The sequence below is a fragment of the Epinephelus lanceolatus genome, chromosome 15, assembly GCF_041903045.1.
Source record: "Epinephelus lanceolatus isolate andai-2023 chromosome 15, ASM4190304v1, whole genome shotgun sequence".
Classification (NCBI taxonomy): domain Eukaryota; kingdom Metazoa; phylum Chordata; class Actinopteri; order Perciformes; family Serranidae; genus Epinephelus; species Epinephelus lanceolatus.
The window spans coordinates 34,453,801-34,468,795 of record NC_135748.1 but is presented as its reverse complement, the minus strand read 5'-3'; the positions used below and the strand labels follow the sequence as shown (position 1 = coordinate 34,468,795).

General features: G+C 41.1%; 1 long non-coding RNA gene across 1 annotated transcript in view; it reads right to left on the bottom strand.

Annotated features, from left to right (window-relative positions):
• Positions 1 to 14,995, bottom strand: part of LOC144467013 (uncharacterized) — a 39,771-nt gene that overhangs the window by 5,697 nt on the left and 19,079 nt on the right. Inside the window, exons 5-7 of the long non-coding RNA XR_013493405.1 lie at positions 9,713 to 9,783; positions 9,536 to 9,628; positions 7,452 to 7,524 (exon numbers count right to left, since the gene is read on the bottom strand). This is a non-coding gene — a long non-coding RNA (uncharacterized LOC144467013). The remainder of the gene's footprint in view (positions 1 to 7,451; positions 7,525 to 9,535; positions 9,629 to 9,712; positions 9,784 to 14,995) is intronic.

Here is a 14,995-nt window from a genome sequence, read left to right as displayed (position 1 = left end):
TTTCCTCACTAAGGGGAAAACTTTGCTGCAAAAAGTGGGACTTGGAAAATCCAACGTGTCCACAGATCCATCACTGCGACAAATTCATGGCTCCAAACAATACTGTCATGCTGGTTACTTTGGCCCTGTTTACTCCTGGTGCTCACATGTGTCTTGGAAGATCTGATCACAAGTGGACAGAGCTACATACAAATATAAACAACCACCATGACTTGCTGTGATCCGATCACTCAAACCACTTGCTGAGGTGGTCTGGGACGCATTATCTTTTGTAGTGTAAACGCTAATGTGTCCTGACACGTCCTTGACAAGAACTAGGTCATCACTCCAAGACGTGATGGCTGTTTTGGTGACAGTGCGCTCTATAACTTTATTAACTTTTTTAACTTTATTATTATTATTTTCCTTAGCCTTTATTTAATCAAGTTTGTGCCATTGAGATCACGGACCTCTTTTTCAAGGAAGATCTGGTTTAAGGTAGCAGCAACACAGAGTTTCAACAATTAACAAATACATTTTACATAAAAGCACATAGATTTGAGTGACAGAAAATGTTCAGGTAAAACAGTTGCACAAAATGATGCCTGACCTTACATCATCTATTGAAAAGACTTGAATTCTGCTTACAGTGCTATCAACAGCTGTACTGACACAACCATTAACATGACTGGTAAGCATGCTAGTGAACAGCTAGCGAAGGTATGGATGTAATAATAAACAGGCTCGAAGTTTGAACCGAGACCGCTCGAAAAGGTCTTGGTCCTTCCAAACAGTTTCTGGTGCGGTTCGTTTGTGGTGTGAAAGAAAACGAACCGACCACAGGATTTTCTCACAGGATCTCATAATCGATCCTGACAAAGGCCATGTGTATCCCACAACCTATTTCTGCTAATGCATACATGTAACCATGGTAACACATATGCATGTCAGTGTGGGTCTTTTCCCTGATTGAAAAGACTGCGTGTAGCCTACTCTGTCCGTTCATTAAGTCCATTAAAAAAGTGTGTGCCAGTGGTCCCACAGGATTATGGCCTGAGTTGTTACTGTGCAAGACGCCTTATTTTCATCCTGTCTCTAGGTTAGTCATTATTCACAACATGCCATTGATTTGCAGTCTAATATTAGCCCATGGTTTGTTACAATCAGTTATTTCTCTGTGAGATTTCTGTGACAGCAAAGAACATAAATCTAACCACTTTAGAAGCATTAAAGAGCTGCTGCATGAACATATGTTAGTGACCAGAACTTGATTTCCCCACATGGGTCCTATGATGAACACCAAAACTGTCCAATCAACAAGGTACCTGTCAGTCGGTAGAACTTCATGTTTACTCCTCTTGGTTTGTTTGCAAAAAGTCAGTGTGGAAAGGAACCGAACCAAAACTAAAATACAACAATGTATCGTAGTTTCCCTCTGGAGCTGACCACATGAACCCAACTACAGGTGAGAAAGCACCCTAGGTTTCCCGTCTCAGACTAGACCTACAAACCAAGACAAAAATTATAAACATTAAATTTAATAAATTTTATACGCTGCTGTAATGTTATACATATACCGTACATAAATCACATGTGCAGGCAGCCTCAGCTGCTAAAATAAAGGGCAGCTTATGGTGCGTTCCATTTGCACCAGCAAGTCGAAATGTCTATGTTCACAGTTGGGAATTTCAACTGGAACGCCCTCTTAAGTCAGATTTACAACTCTGAAAGCTGGAGGAACCTCACCGACCCAGACCTTAAAATCCAATATGGCTGCTCCACACATCAACAGTTGTGTCTCAATAAAGTCACACATACAGTCCTGTCCAATTTCCATCTGTGGACGTGTTATGGACATGTGTTTGATGCATAAGGTACAGCGTAGAAGTGGTATTGCTAACAACGTCTTGGTTTTTGTTGTACTGGGACTTTATCAGCTTGGGTGTGACGTCATTCCCAACTTCCAAGCGAAATGAAATGCAGCATTACTGAGCAAGACTACGTGAAGGACATTAGCTAAGTAGATGGCCCGTCAGTGTAGCCCAGGACAAATTAGTGTACACACTGCTAAAAGAATGAGGTCGTATGTGGCCCAGATCACCTCGGATTGTGGTGATCAGAACTCAAGACGCATTGAGGATGCATGAGGTGCATTCACACCTGTACAAAGAGCTGTCTACTTAGGATCCAATCACCTAGGACTCATGTTAATACCAGGTGTTTCATTGCTCCAAAATCAACCTGAAGAAAGACCAATAAGGCTGGCTGGACTAAATAGTTCAGCTAAAAGCATGCTTTTCAGGACAGGAGGAGCTGTCATTGATAAGCATCTGAAGGAATCTATTGAGACCCAAAGGAAAATGTCAGCCTTTAAGTGAAAATAGAAAATGATATCAGGCTTCTAACATACTGTGCATTCATTTATTTGTCCTTCTATCCTTCCTTTTCCTTGTTCTTTTGTTTCCCCCATCTCTCCTTAAATTCCTACCCCAGCCACGCCCAGGTCTCCGTGTAAATCCCTCATATCTGCCGTTGAGACTTGACCTCCCACAGGCACTAGATGAGGACAGAGGGGTTGGCTTGGTGACCATTGATCCACCGCTGGTTTGCTCATTGATGCCTCCCCCCATCTCAGCAGCAGCGGCCCCCCTGGGGAGCAATAAGAAGCTCGGCGGTGAACACCGTGCTCTGACAGTAAAGGACATCAGAAAGCCAAGAGTCATGTCCGGGCATTGGCCCTGGTGGATAAATCATAGTGAAGGGTCGTGATTGAATGGTTGAATTTATATTTTTCTTGGAGAGCAGTGAGTCTCATGAGAAACATAAATCATTTGGTTTATGTAAATTCAAATACACAAAACCCAGTTTGAGTGCATGAAGACAAATTAATGTTTCATATGTATTTTTGAGTTCTTATTTTTATTCATTCATTATGCTGCTTACTCCTGATGTCAACAGCTTTTCTGACTCTGCTCCTGAGAAATTCGGTCTAAACGATATAAAGTGAGAATCACAGAGGACGAAAAATACTGGACTGTTCCTTTAACACACTGAGCTACACGGGCCAAGCTTACCTTTAAAGACAAGGTGCTACTCTCAGCCGTTTTGAGAGGCAAACTGTCCAAAAATAGATGCTGAAATGGGCCAAACGCAGCAGAGTTTGTTGGAGAGCCTCTCTGTTAATGCACTTCAAACTACAACACAGATCATCACTGAAAGCTTTTAAATATCATCATACAGTAGGTCTCTCCCTGAACTAATATTAGACCTGCCCGTACTACAGGGAGACACTGAAGGATAAGAAAGAATAACAATCAAATATGTACCTCTACAGCTGTCCTACATTCCTGCTAAGATGTTTGTTTCACTTCAGTGTTGTTATTTATGTGAATCAGCTTTTTGTCCTTTGTTGGCTTGCTTGTGTAGATGCACAGAAATTCCTAATTAATATTGGCACAATTGCCATTTCTGTGAAACATGAATACATTACATGTGTACATTATTATGTTGCAGATATGTTGTGTTTAACGTGTGGTTGTGTGTAACGGTCAATTATACAGCAGTAATATGTGTAACAAGTCAAATGTACATTTGTAATATTAAGTATTATAATTACACAAAGTTTAGCCCTTTTTAAACAGGAATTGTGCAAATTTGCAGGAAAGCCCAATCAGTCTTCTTTCAGCATTGGCAGTATAAATACAAAATCGGGGAGTGCAGCAAAATGCCGCCTACCTACTTTTGTTTATACAGAACGCGCCTTTTTCAGGGCAATGGGGGGCGTGAGCAAGTAACAAAACGTGTAGCTCAGCGTGTGACGTAAACAGTGACGTGGGTGGGAAGCCGCGGCTGGTCGGTCCTTCGCCAATTCTCCTGTAAGTCGGCCCGTTCTTCACCATCCCCGTCATCTGACGATTAATAGCATCTTCATTTGCGTGGGCAAGGAGGGCGCGCAATTCCTTGTCCCTCCAGTTGCTCATCGTTACAGTGCCTGTCAGGTTTGTGTTTCCCTCTTGCTACTAGCTGCTCGCTAATTCCTGCTATCAGCTGTTTCCTTTTTATCCACCGCCAGTAGGTCGGCGTCATCAATAGCTCCTCCCACAAGTCTTTAACAGTCCCTCCCGTTGCGGAAAGCCGCCTCGGTGTATTTAAACTAAAACGGTTTCACCAATATGACTACCCTACGAGGTGGAAAATTGGGCATCTCGGATCAACTCGCCAATCCGGCTCTGTGTGTCTAAACGCTCGCAGCTTGCCGGCACAACAGTCCAACATCCACAGAAAATCTGGCAGTGTAAAACGGGCTTTTGTTTCAGCTGTTATTACCTGACACACTTAGGCCTCCGTACTCAATATGTGGAACTATGATACTCAGTTTCTGTACCTCTACCTTCACCTCTGAGGGTACCCCAGCTATAGAGGGGTGTCTCCCGCCTTGCCTCTCCCCTTTTGCTGTTGTGTTCCGTGGGAGAGGTAAGCGACATTTCTCTTGTTGTAATTTCTGCATTTTAGCGCTACGTTTATAAGTTCATTTTATGCTAACATAATCTTGTGTTGCTTAATTTGTGTAGGGGCTGGAGTTTGTATGGTTGTGTTTGATGAAGTATTGTGTTTTTGCCACTTGCTGTCAGGAATAAACGGAGATCGCCATATATCAACATAATGCAGACATTTACTAGAGTCAACCGGTTACGTTTGTTAGGCACAAAAACCACTTAGTTATGGTCAGGAAAAGATCATGTTTTGGCTTAAAATAACTGCTTTGGGGAGCTCTACGTCAGCTGGAAATGCAGCAATGTCACGGTAAAAAAACAAAACAAAACAAAAAAATGCTTTTCAGCATGAAACACAGTGATGTCCCAGTAAAAAAAATGCGCTGTTCGTCGCACAAACATCAGGAAGCACAGCAATGTCTTGGTAAAAAACACAACTGCCTCTCTTGGCACTAACCCTGCAGGAAATGCAGCAATGTCTTGGTAAAAAGCAAATGAAGCTCTAGCAAAAGTTCAGTCAGAAAGAGACAATTCTTTTCATGCTCAGGTTGTAAGTTTTCTTTCTCACCCTGCCATTCACTCCTTGCATATATGCTCACTCACTGTCTCTAGGTGTCATTGTCTGGGTCTGTCATTTGAGTCATCGGCTGATTCACAATCAACAAATAGCACAGTGACACACCTTCTCTGTCAGTCCATCATGTTATTGCTCCTCAGTTTCCTTCTTGCTGCCATCATGCACACCCTCCACCTCCACATCACCACCTAGTCTTTACGGATTCATCAGCCTCATACGCCTCATCAGCCTCAGAGTCATCAGCCACCACCACCATCACCAGTGTCTGGACTCCATGGGGGGATTTATCCTTCTGCCGCTCAGATGTCCCTCGATCACAAAATATCTCCTCTGGTGTCCAAGCACCAAAGACTTATGTTAAATCTTAATCAGCACAAAAATCTGTTAATCTGTACACTCGTATTCAGTGTTAAATATTATCTTTACTTCATTCTTCTGTCTCTCCTGATTGAACTGCCTCCTTGGCACCAACATGACAGTAAATGCACAATGTCTTGAAAAACAAGCACTTTTTGTGGTGCTATTTTGACAGGAAACGCAGTAATGTCTCAGTAAATACTACCACTTCTGGGGGCTAAAATATGCTGGAAAAACAGCATCCGGTTGCTAAAAAACACCAATGTTTGGGGGCAAAAAGCTGCAACCTGTTTTGTTGTTTGTTGGTCTCAGACAGTGTTCTGTAGGGGCACCGCTTCACAGGTGTCACATCATCCACCCTCCACCTCCCGATGGCTCATATACTACGTCACTTCAGAAACACTTATGTGATATATATGAAACATGCAAATGTAATGTACTTGTGGTGTGCAGAAACATACAACGGCAACATTTTCTTCTGGTGAGTGGGCGGATAATAAACACCTGTTTATGTATATTGTCCTTTTCTTCATACGGTACAGGCAGCTCCAGCTTTCTCTCTAGAGCTCAGTACAATTAATGAGGGGACAAATCCGCAATCCTTATTCACAAGCATCAAAAAACCCAGTGATTTAGCAAAAGCCTCCCTGACAACACAGTCTGACATGGGTTAAGTTTATGTTTTAAAAATTTACAGTTCAGGTCTGTGTGTCTGTGATGAACTGGGGTTACAAGCGATTGCAGCAAAGAGGGAAAAAAGAAAACACTGACAGACTGCAGCACAGCTTCATGTTAGCTTTCATGTTGGCTTTGGCTCAACCATTTGGTGCTTTTTGTTGTTCTGAATAAGGATTATGGATTTTTCCCCACCAAACTGCACTGAAGAGTAGACTACAAGCAACACTGCATGTCAAGTATGAAGAAAGGAATATAAGCCTTTGAAAATGAAACCAGCCCAGTGTATGTTTCTTGTGTTGTGATAATAATATTAAAGCCTCAAAGCTGAGAAATTGTTGAAAATAGGTTGAAAACTACATCTTCCAGTGAATTCCTACCAACACCAACGTTTCTCTTTCTCTACAGTTGTACACTATGAAGCAGATCACAGTATAATTCATGTTTTTCACTGAAGAAAACAGTATTTCAGGCTGTCAGATAAAAAAGAAAAGAAAAAGCTGCATGTGGTGGGGCACCAGCGTGTAAAAAGTTTTCTCCTCTGGAAGGGCACTGCATCACATTTTCTTACACACTGTAGAGTGTCATATATTATCTACATTAATTACCATTAATTAAACTCATATTTGCATCCTAATTGAAAATTTCAAGCTCTTTAACATACAAATTAAGGAGCTGATACCTGTGATGTTATTTTCTACATTTTACAGAGGGTTTAAACTTCAAAAATACCTTAATACATTTTAAATTGAAGTGAAAGTTCTAAGGTTCTACGACTGCATCCATCAAAATGTACAAGTTTTAACTGGAAACATGCAGTGGATCCATTAAAAAGTCTGAATAAGGCAGGTTTACTGTAAAGACCCTTTTAGGGCTGATGTCACAATGACGTCATTTCATTAGCTGGAGGCAAAACATGACTCACCACTCCTGAGCTGTGGGCTACATAGGAGTCTTAAAATGACATCTTGTTATGTTATTGGGAGGCAGAATAGAAGAAGTCATGGCTCAAAACCAGCCGCCACTGCCCGTCAACAAAAACAAAGACAACTATGGTTAAATGTGATAAGACCAAAGGACTGGACGGAGGCGAAAAAAGTGCAGATCGCACTTTATATCAGGTTAGGGAAAAAGTATTTCCTGTTGTAGGGGTGGATAAAAATGGTATTTTTAACAGTAGTGCAGTGTTGAGCTCGCACAACCTGTCAAATGGACTTGTGTTCTCTGTTTCCTTCTTGTTAGTCGATGATGAAATTCAGAAATCCGCAAATTGAATTGAAATGAAACAGACGTTTGTGATCGCAACATTTGAAATTTTTAGTTTAGTGTTCTTTTTTCTTTGGAGCAGACAAATGAAACCTGTGGCCTACCTCTGGTGGGGATCAAGCCTGCATCTCTGGGCAGTGTCCTTCCCCACTGGACCATCTTGGGCATGGATCAACACTAGGAACCAAGGAGACAAAGACGATCAAACTGAAGCAGCAGAAACTTCATTAAGTTACAGCCTTCAGACTGAAATCCTTTAAAAACTGTTTTGTATTTTGGTTTGTGCCGACTGTATGGTTTCAAAGTTGGTTTATGGTTTATTGTTACTAATAATATATGCTTTTTTATTTAATTTTAATACTGTCCAAAAATCACAACACAATGACAGTTCATCAGAGATTACAGGCTAAAATACATCAATAATAATACGTGCTCAGTAGACCATTGTATCACTGCTCTGTCTTGAGAGGGTTTCTGCCCTCAGAATCCTATCCCTAGTACCGGCTTATCTTTAGCATTCAAAACAGTCCTTAAACCAGATATATATGCCTCTATTTATATATTCTCTGATGAGTGTCCATGGTCCATCCAAACCATCTCTATAAAGCACCTGTAGGGCTGAGGCTGCACGCTCCATCATTATTAAGACTATGAAATCCTTCAGCCAGGCATTTAAACAAAAATAATTTAGCTTCCGTACTTTCCACTTCATAAGGATGATCCTTTAACAGATTTAATATATGCTTTAAATATGGACCCCAGAAAGACACACTGCACTTCAGGGCACAGCTAACAGGGATCCTAATAAACAAATAAATTAACGAATAAACACTTATACAGAGTCTTGCAGAGAAACTGAGGTTTAGATCTTCACTGTGTGAGACTCAGAGTCCCTCACAGAGTTCTGACACCTCAGCTGATGGAGAAAGAACATCACAGTCTAAAGGTTGTGAGTTCAAATCCCATCTGGAGTGTCTGTGTTCTCCTTCTGTCGACCCTCAGAGGACTGTTTCATGAAGGTGTCTCTTACTGTGAAAGCCTGTCTTGAGTTAATGTCAGTAACTGAACCAGAATAGGTCAGAGCTGACCAGCTATTATTAATAAAGGTCAAAGTTTTGAGGAGACCATAATACTATTTAGAACATCTTAATGGATTGTTATCCCTTAAAAGAATCCTCAAACCATGCAGAAAATCCATTAAAATACACTTCATAGGTAAGATAGGATTACTCAAATTAAAGACAGAAAAAACAAAAGCTAAACTCCTACCCTGAATATATCATAATACAAATATATCAGTCAGACAACTCACATTTTAAGTATTTATTTCAACAGTCCGTAGTTAGAGTTTGGAGTCTAGACTTGAGCCTCTTTGCTCCTTGCAGATATTTTTCCATGAGATATTGGGGACTGATGATTAAATATTTCCCCCCTTAGCCGGAGCCTGCAGCTAGATGCTGAGGTGGAGGTGGGGCTGAAAGAGAGGGCAGCTGGGAAGATTTTGCAGCTTAAATAGCCCAATAAGGAAAGTGTGTTTTGCAGATGACATATGGAGAGTGACGTATAATGAGCGTGTTTGAATGTTCCATAAAGATATTGTGAAAAGCCTGTCTTGACTTAATGTCAGAGTTAATGAAGGTATAGGGAGCAGAGTTGGGATGCACTGGCAATCTTGTCTGGATTTCATAAATTATTATTTTAAGTCTTTTGATTGGAGCTCATGATTTATTTGAAAGATTTGAAAGTTGGTTCATTTCAAAACCATTAACGTCCTTATTTTTATAAAGATTTTCTGAAAATTCTGTGGAGAAAAATAAATATCTTCTATAACGCAAGTGGGTAGACATGTTTCAGGCTCCTAACTACTTCCCTACAGACTACATCTTTGATCGCTCAATGAGGCATCTTCCTGAATCAATGAATTACCTCATGTAAATGCATTTGGCGTCTTGACAGTGATGTTGACGCTCAGTATCCTGAGAGGTACATTGAGACAAGCAAAACCTTTCACGTCACATCCGAAAGAGGCAACTGTTTCGTGTTTATTTTTGTAAAGGAATAAGGTTTACTCATGTATTTTGCTCCGGGCAGGAAGCTCGTTACGTAAATACATTTTTTGAGGGTTCTGATGAGTGTGTGTCTGTGTGGGTGTCTGTCCGTGAATGATACGCCATTGTGTGCTTCCCACCTCTTGCTATTCAGGCTGTTCCCTCACACTTTTCTGTCCTGTCCTCCCACAGCTTCCGACAATCCTTCCTGCCTCTCAGACACCAGCGGAGGCCTGTGTGAGCATCACTTGTCACTGAGTCATGAATGATTTTACTTACATGGGCATCGGGCATTTTAAGCAACAAGGAAAATCCACCTTATGTAAGAGTCCCATTCTGGTCATGGATGAAAATAAGGCAGGATAGATGGGATTTCAGCAGCACAGGCCTGCAGAGAGCACAAACAGAGTAAAGGCTTATTTATAGTTGTGGGTATGCTCTGAGCAGAGCCTACACCGTCACCTACACTGTAGCCTACGCCATAGTGAACATATATACTCCTGTGGCAGTGTGTCCGCGTCGCTCTATAATTAGACCTCTGAATCTATACAATACATAAACATGTGGAGTTCTGACTATTGTATTTGTCTAAAGTTTCCTTTATAGGAAAAAATACACAAGTTGGTGTGGTGAAGAAAATGGCGACAGTCATTGTCACACTCACTAGTTTAAGACCTCCATTTTGGCCCACTGCTGCCTTTTACGTGATCAAAGGTATTGACATCTTTGTACAGTGAATAGATGTATTTATAATTGGCAGTGTTGGGACTGACGCATTCCATAGTAAATACTCAGATTACTTTTTTGTAATGGGAAATGTCTGTAACACTGTAGTTGTACAATGTAGTTTTGCAATACAATTAAGCAGTTATTTAGTTACATTTTCAAACAAGCAATCTATTACTTTTCAGTTTTATGATGGTCTGGATCAAACTTCAGTCAAAGCCTCTGTTTACAATTGATTTCCAACAGTTATGTTGCTACAAATTACTATAAAAAGTTAAATTACTGGAACAGACACTGAAAGAAATAAACACTTGCTCATCCTGTCCAAATCTCCAGCTTATTCAGTTCAAAATTTTGCACAGGGGGCACTACAGTAAATCCAGATTGTCAAGGATATACCCTGGGATTACTGATTCCTGTGAAAGACGTAGTGTTGTCACGATACCAAAATCTTTGTTTCGGTACCCATACCAATATGAATTTCGATACTTTTCGATACTCCTCGGTACTTTTCCTAAGGAAAAGTCCTTTTGGATACAAACCTTTAGAACAATAAATAGTAGGGGTGTAACGATACCAAAAAAATCATGGTTCTGTCAGTACCTCGGTACGGACGTCATGGTTTGGTTGCTCAAATGTTTCACCAAGTTGGTGTTGTCTCGTGTTGTTTCCCTTTGCGAGGCAGACTTTCTCTTGTCTTTTTTCACGTGCGCCAGCTGCGAATGTTGATACAGGTGTTGTCTTACACACCACTTGCTCAATCTGTGCTCCAATAGGAACAAGAAAGGCATTTGTGTGCATAAATGAGTAAAATAAATTAACTAAATTAATGAATTGAATCAATTTCAAAGTACCAGTATTTTCCAAATGCAGTATAGTACCGTTTGGAATACTCTAGTACCACGGTACTATTTTAGTACCGGTATACCGTGCAACACTAGAAAGACGCTCATTATCATCCTGTAATCTCCCACACATGTCCTGGTCATGCTCAAAACTGTCCGACTACTGGAATCACTTCTTTAAGGTTATATCAGAGATATTAGAGTTAACAATCGAGCCATGCCTAATGACCGCCAGAAGAAAATAATCATGTCTAATCGCCAAACACTTTTCACATTTCTCATACTTATGTGCACATAAATGAATAAGTAAAAAAATATTCTTTTCTCTCAGAACGACTCTCCTGATTGAAATAAACTGTGAAGCTGTGAAGTGTGTGCAATCTTCTCTTCAAGACCTCTGTTGTTGCCATGAGTTGCATGTTTGTTGAAACATGCTGCTTTGTCACTGTAGCTGCCTCCAAAGAACAAGTGAGAGATGCTTCTCAGTGAACAGCTGAGAGGCACTGAGAGACCGTGGGGATAAACAACACGAGGCTCTGCACATTTTCACATCTAACTCAGTGAATTAAGGGTTTATTTCAACCGAACCAAAGACGGTGATTTTGAGATGACTAACAATACTGACTGAGATGGTTTAGTGAGTTTTATTTGGTTTCTGTCTAGTTTGAATGAAGTGTGTTTTATGATGAGATAAGAAAATGAAGCTAACTTAGTTGGGTGACAGAGAGAAACATGGATTTTTTCTGTTTAATAAGGGAAATAGGTGTTAGAATATTTCCTCCTCTCTTAAAATGGTTGCCTATTTTCCATGCTATTTATTTTGCAAGCTTTGTCTTCAATAACGGGCACTAATAATACAGAAATAATAGAGTCAGGCAGGCTCCATGGAGTCAGTCTCACAGACAGCAAATAAGCATATAACATATTTTAGATGTTCAGGAGATATATTATCAGCTCCACATTCTTCACTGTCATCTAAACTCAATACCGCAGAACAAGTTACTTGAGTAAATGTACTTGTTTACTTTCCATCACTGATTCCTCCAGACATATAAACTTTGAAGTCGGAGTCACTGCAGGATCTGGGAGATATCATCCACAAATTTAATTTGGCTCCAGGACAGCAGAGCGTGTGCGTACAGATCCAGACATTACTGTCGGACCAATCAAATAACCTGACAGACAAGAGGAGCAGAAATCAATAGACTAGAGGCCAGTCCAAACATACACAGGAGTCACAACAGTAATCCTTCCCAGACACAAAGCAGCATCTCTTCTTAAACCTAATTTTGAAGGAGACTGAGTTTGTCAGCTCCGTTAGGCCTCCACACACCAAAAAGACTTCTGTGTGTTTCAGATGTCTCGTCATTAAATATGCCATTTGTTTCACAGTTTATTAATGTCACACAGATTCAACACCTCTCGCCTACTCCACCTTCAGATCTGCACGTAGGAGTGTCAGCACTAATGTGAGCATGTGCTGTACATTAATGGCCTCCTCGGGGCTCTAAGTGTTAATGCATCTGAACTGAAGTTTGGGTGAAAGCAGCGGGGAGCTGTGTTCTTATTTGGATGAGGGTGAATCATTGAGCCACAAATAAAACAAAATAAACAGATTGGTGCTGCTTTTAAATGAGATGGGATGAATGTTCAGGTACATTGTGAGCACAGATGAGGGGTTATTTGGTGTTTTGTTGCCCGTCTCCTCAGGGGATCACAGCGTGTTCAGGTAAAAACTGCTTTTTACTAAAAAATGAGACTGTGAAGTGGAGGAGCGACGAATCAATGGAGCCACAAAATAAAACCTACTGTATTTGCTCTAATGTGGAGCCGGAAAGTAGAAGAGAGTGGTATGTTGTTTTAAAATGTCTTGTTCTGTGCAATCCTGAGAGAGAATCAAAATGTTTTTTTCAAACAGAAGAGGAAGACAAAATAACAAAGACTGAGCAACCCAGTGCCAGAACTGTGTGATTCTGCAAACCACGAACATGTAATATCTGTACGCAGCAGATATGTTAAATATTTACGTATGTTTCCTAACACCTACAACCCTGGTTAACATGGTTATGTTCAGACACAAAGACCACGTGGTTATGGTCAGGAAAAGATCATGTTCTGGCTTAAAATACCCAGGACTGTTGCATCATCTCAAGTTGATTAAATGTGAAAGTAAAGTCGCACTTTAGGACATTGCAAAGACTACAACCAGTGGCCAGCCAGCATAAATGTTCTGTGCCTGCATGAGAGGAAATAACTCTCCATACCAGCAGGCAGTGGTAGTCTGTATTCATCATTCATAAAGGGAAACCAGGAGACTAACAGGACAGATTCGCTTGTTAGCCAGTTAGCACATTAACAACACAACCTGATGTTGCAAGAACAAAATTGAGCATAGCGTTAGTTCAGGACGGACCAATGTCAAGCTCAGCTCACATTCCAGCTACATCAGCCGATCTCAAACAACCCAATCAACTGATGGAGCAGCTGATAGATCACATGATTCCTTTCTATGCAACCAATTGGCCAATCTCATTTGGGGCGCCCTATTTAAACTGCTCTGGCCTGCCTACTGTTGCTGCTTCCTCTGCAAGCTGCTTTGCAACCCACCTCCACCCCACCTCCTCCTTTTCATGCTGTCTCTGACTTATCAATGTCATTTCTGTTTGTCATTGATGCTGCTCTGTTTTGTTCCAGAGGGGTCTTTGCTGCTGCTCTCCCTGCTTTAGGCTTTCCATGTATGCACATGGAAGGGCAGGGAGGTTTGCTTCTCTGCCTCAGGCTTTCCACGTAGGCGCTTGGACAAGGCTTTCGGCGTGGCCGGAGAAAAGACAGAGGCCCCAGAACAGAGCCATACTGCCAAATATAATACTGCATATGGGAATAAAGTTTTCTTTGACTAAAGTGGTCCTGACTGAACTATATTTACCGTGCGCCAGAAAACAACACAAATAAGCTGTTTCTACTAAAGAGCTCAATAGCTAAAAACTCTGACCTTTGTCCTTTGTCCTTTGTCCTTCTGTTTGCTTTCCTCACTTCTGTATCTCTTCTTGTGGACGGATCTGAATAGCCAGTCAGAGTGACTCACTGACAGGCTCCATTGTGGCCAAAATGGATTCAACATGCTGAATCAGCCAAAAAACAGGCAACAAGGGCAGACTAGTGCCAATGGTAAAAACTAGGGCGACAGATGCTGCCTGACAGCCTGACATTAACCAACAGCCGACCGTCAGCTTGGTGTGTCAGGGCCTTTAGTGTAGTGTCATAGCATGCTAACAGTTGCTATTAGCACTAATTTAAGTACAGCTGATGGGAATATCATTAGTTTTTCAGGTATTTTGGTAATAAACCAATGTATTGCACCTGTTGGTAGTGCTTAAGAAAGAGTTAGAGATCAAGTTATTACAATTCATCCTGACTTCCGGTAATGCAAGCAACTGTTTAGCCATGTTTTGTCAAAGCTTTGGCATGCTATCCTGCAATATTGCTTTTATTATGCTTACTGGTGATAAATATAAAGCAGAGCAGTGTATTTACTTCAGGTCATGTCCTTGGATCCATTAACCTGTGGCCAAAATGCCTCCTATACTACTTTCTTAAAAGCATGAGTCACCAGCAGCCTCCCCTCAAGACGATGATGCTTTAGCAGCTAACACAGCTAGTTTGGAAGTTGACCCGAGTCTGTCCAAAGCTCTTGAGATAATGATGGCAAATTTAGCTGCTATGATGGATAGAAAATTAAGGAAGATGTTATGACATTCTGGCGAATATATCTCAGTTTAAAAGAGGGTTAAAGAAGGTTTCTCATCAAGTTAGCGAAGTGGAGCAGAGAATCCTAGTGGTGGAAAACACATCAACGAATGCTGAACAGCGTCTGCTCTCTTTAGAAAATACTGCAAACGAACTAACAGAATGTCTCCAGGATTATGAGATTAGAGGACGACGCAAAGACCTAAGAATTGTAGGCCTTCAGGAAAAACTGGAAGGGACGATTGCAGTTCAAGTTCATGGAGTCCTAGATCCCTCAGCTTC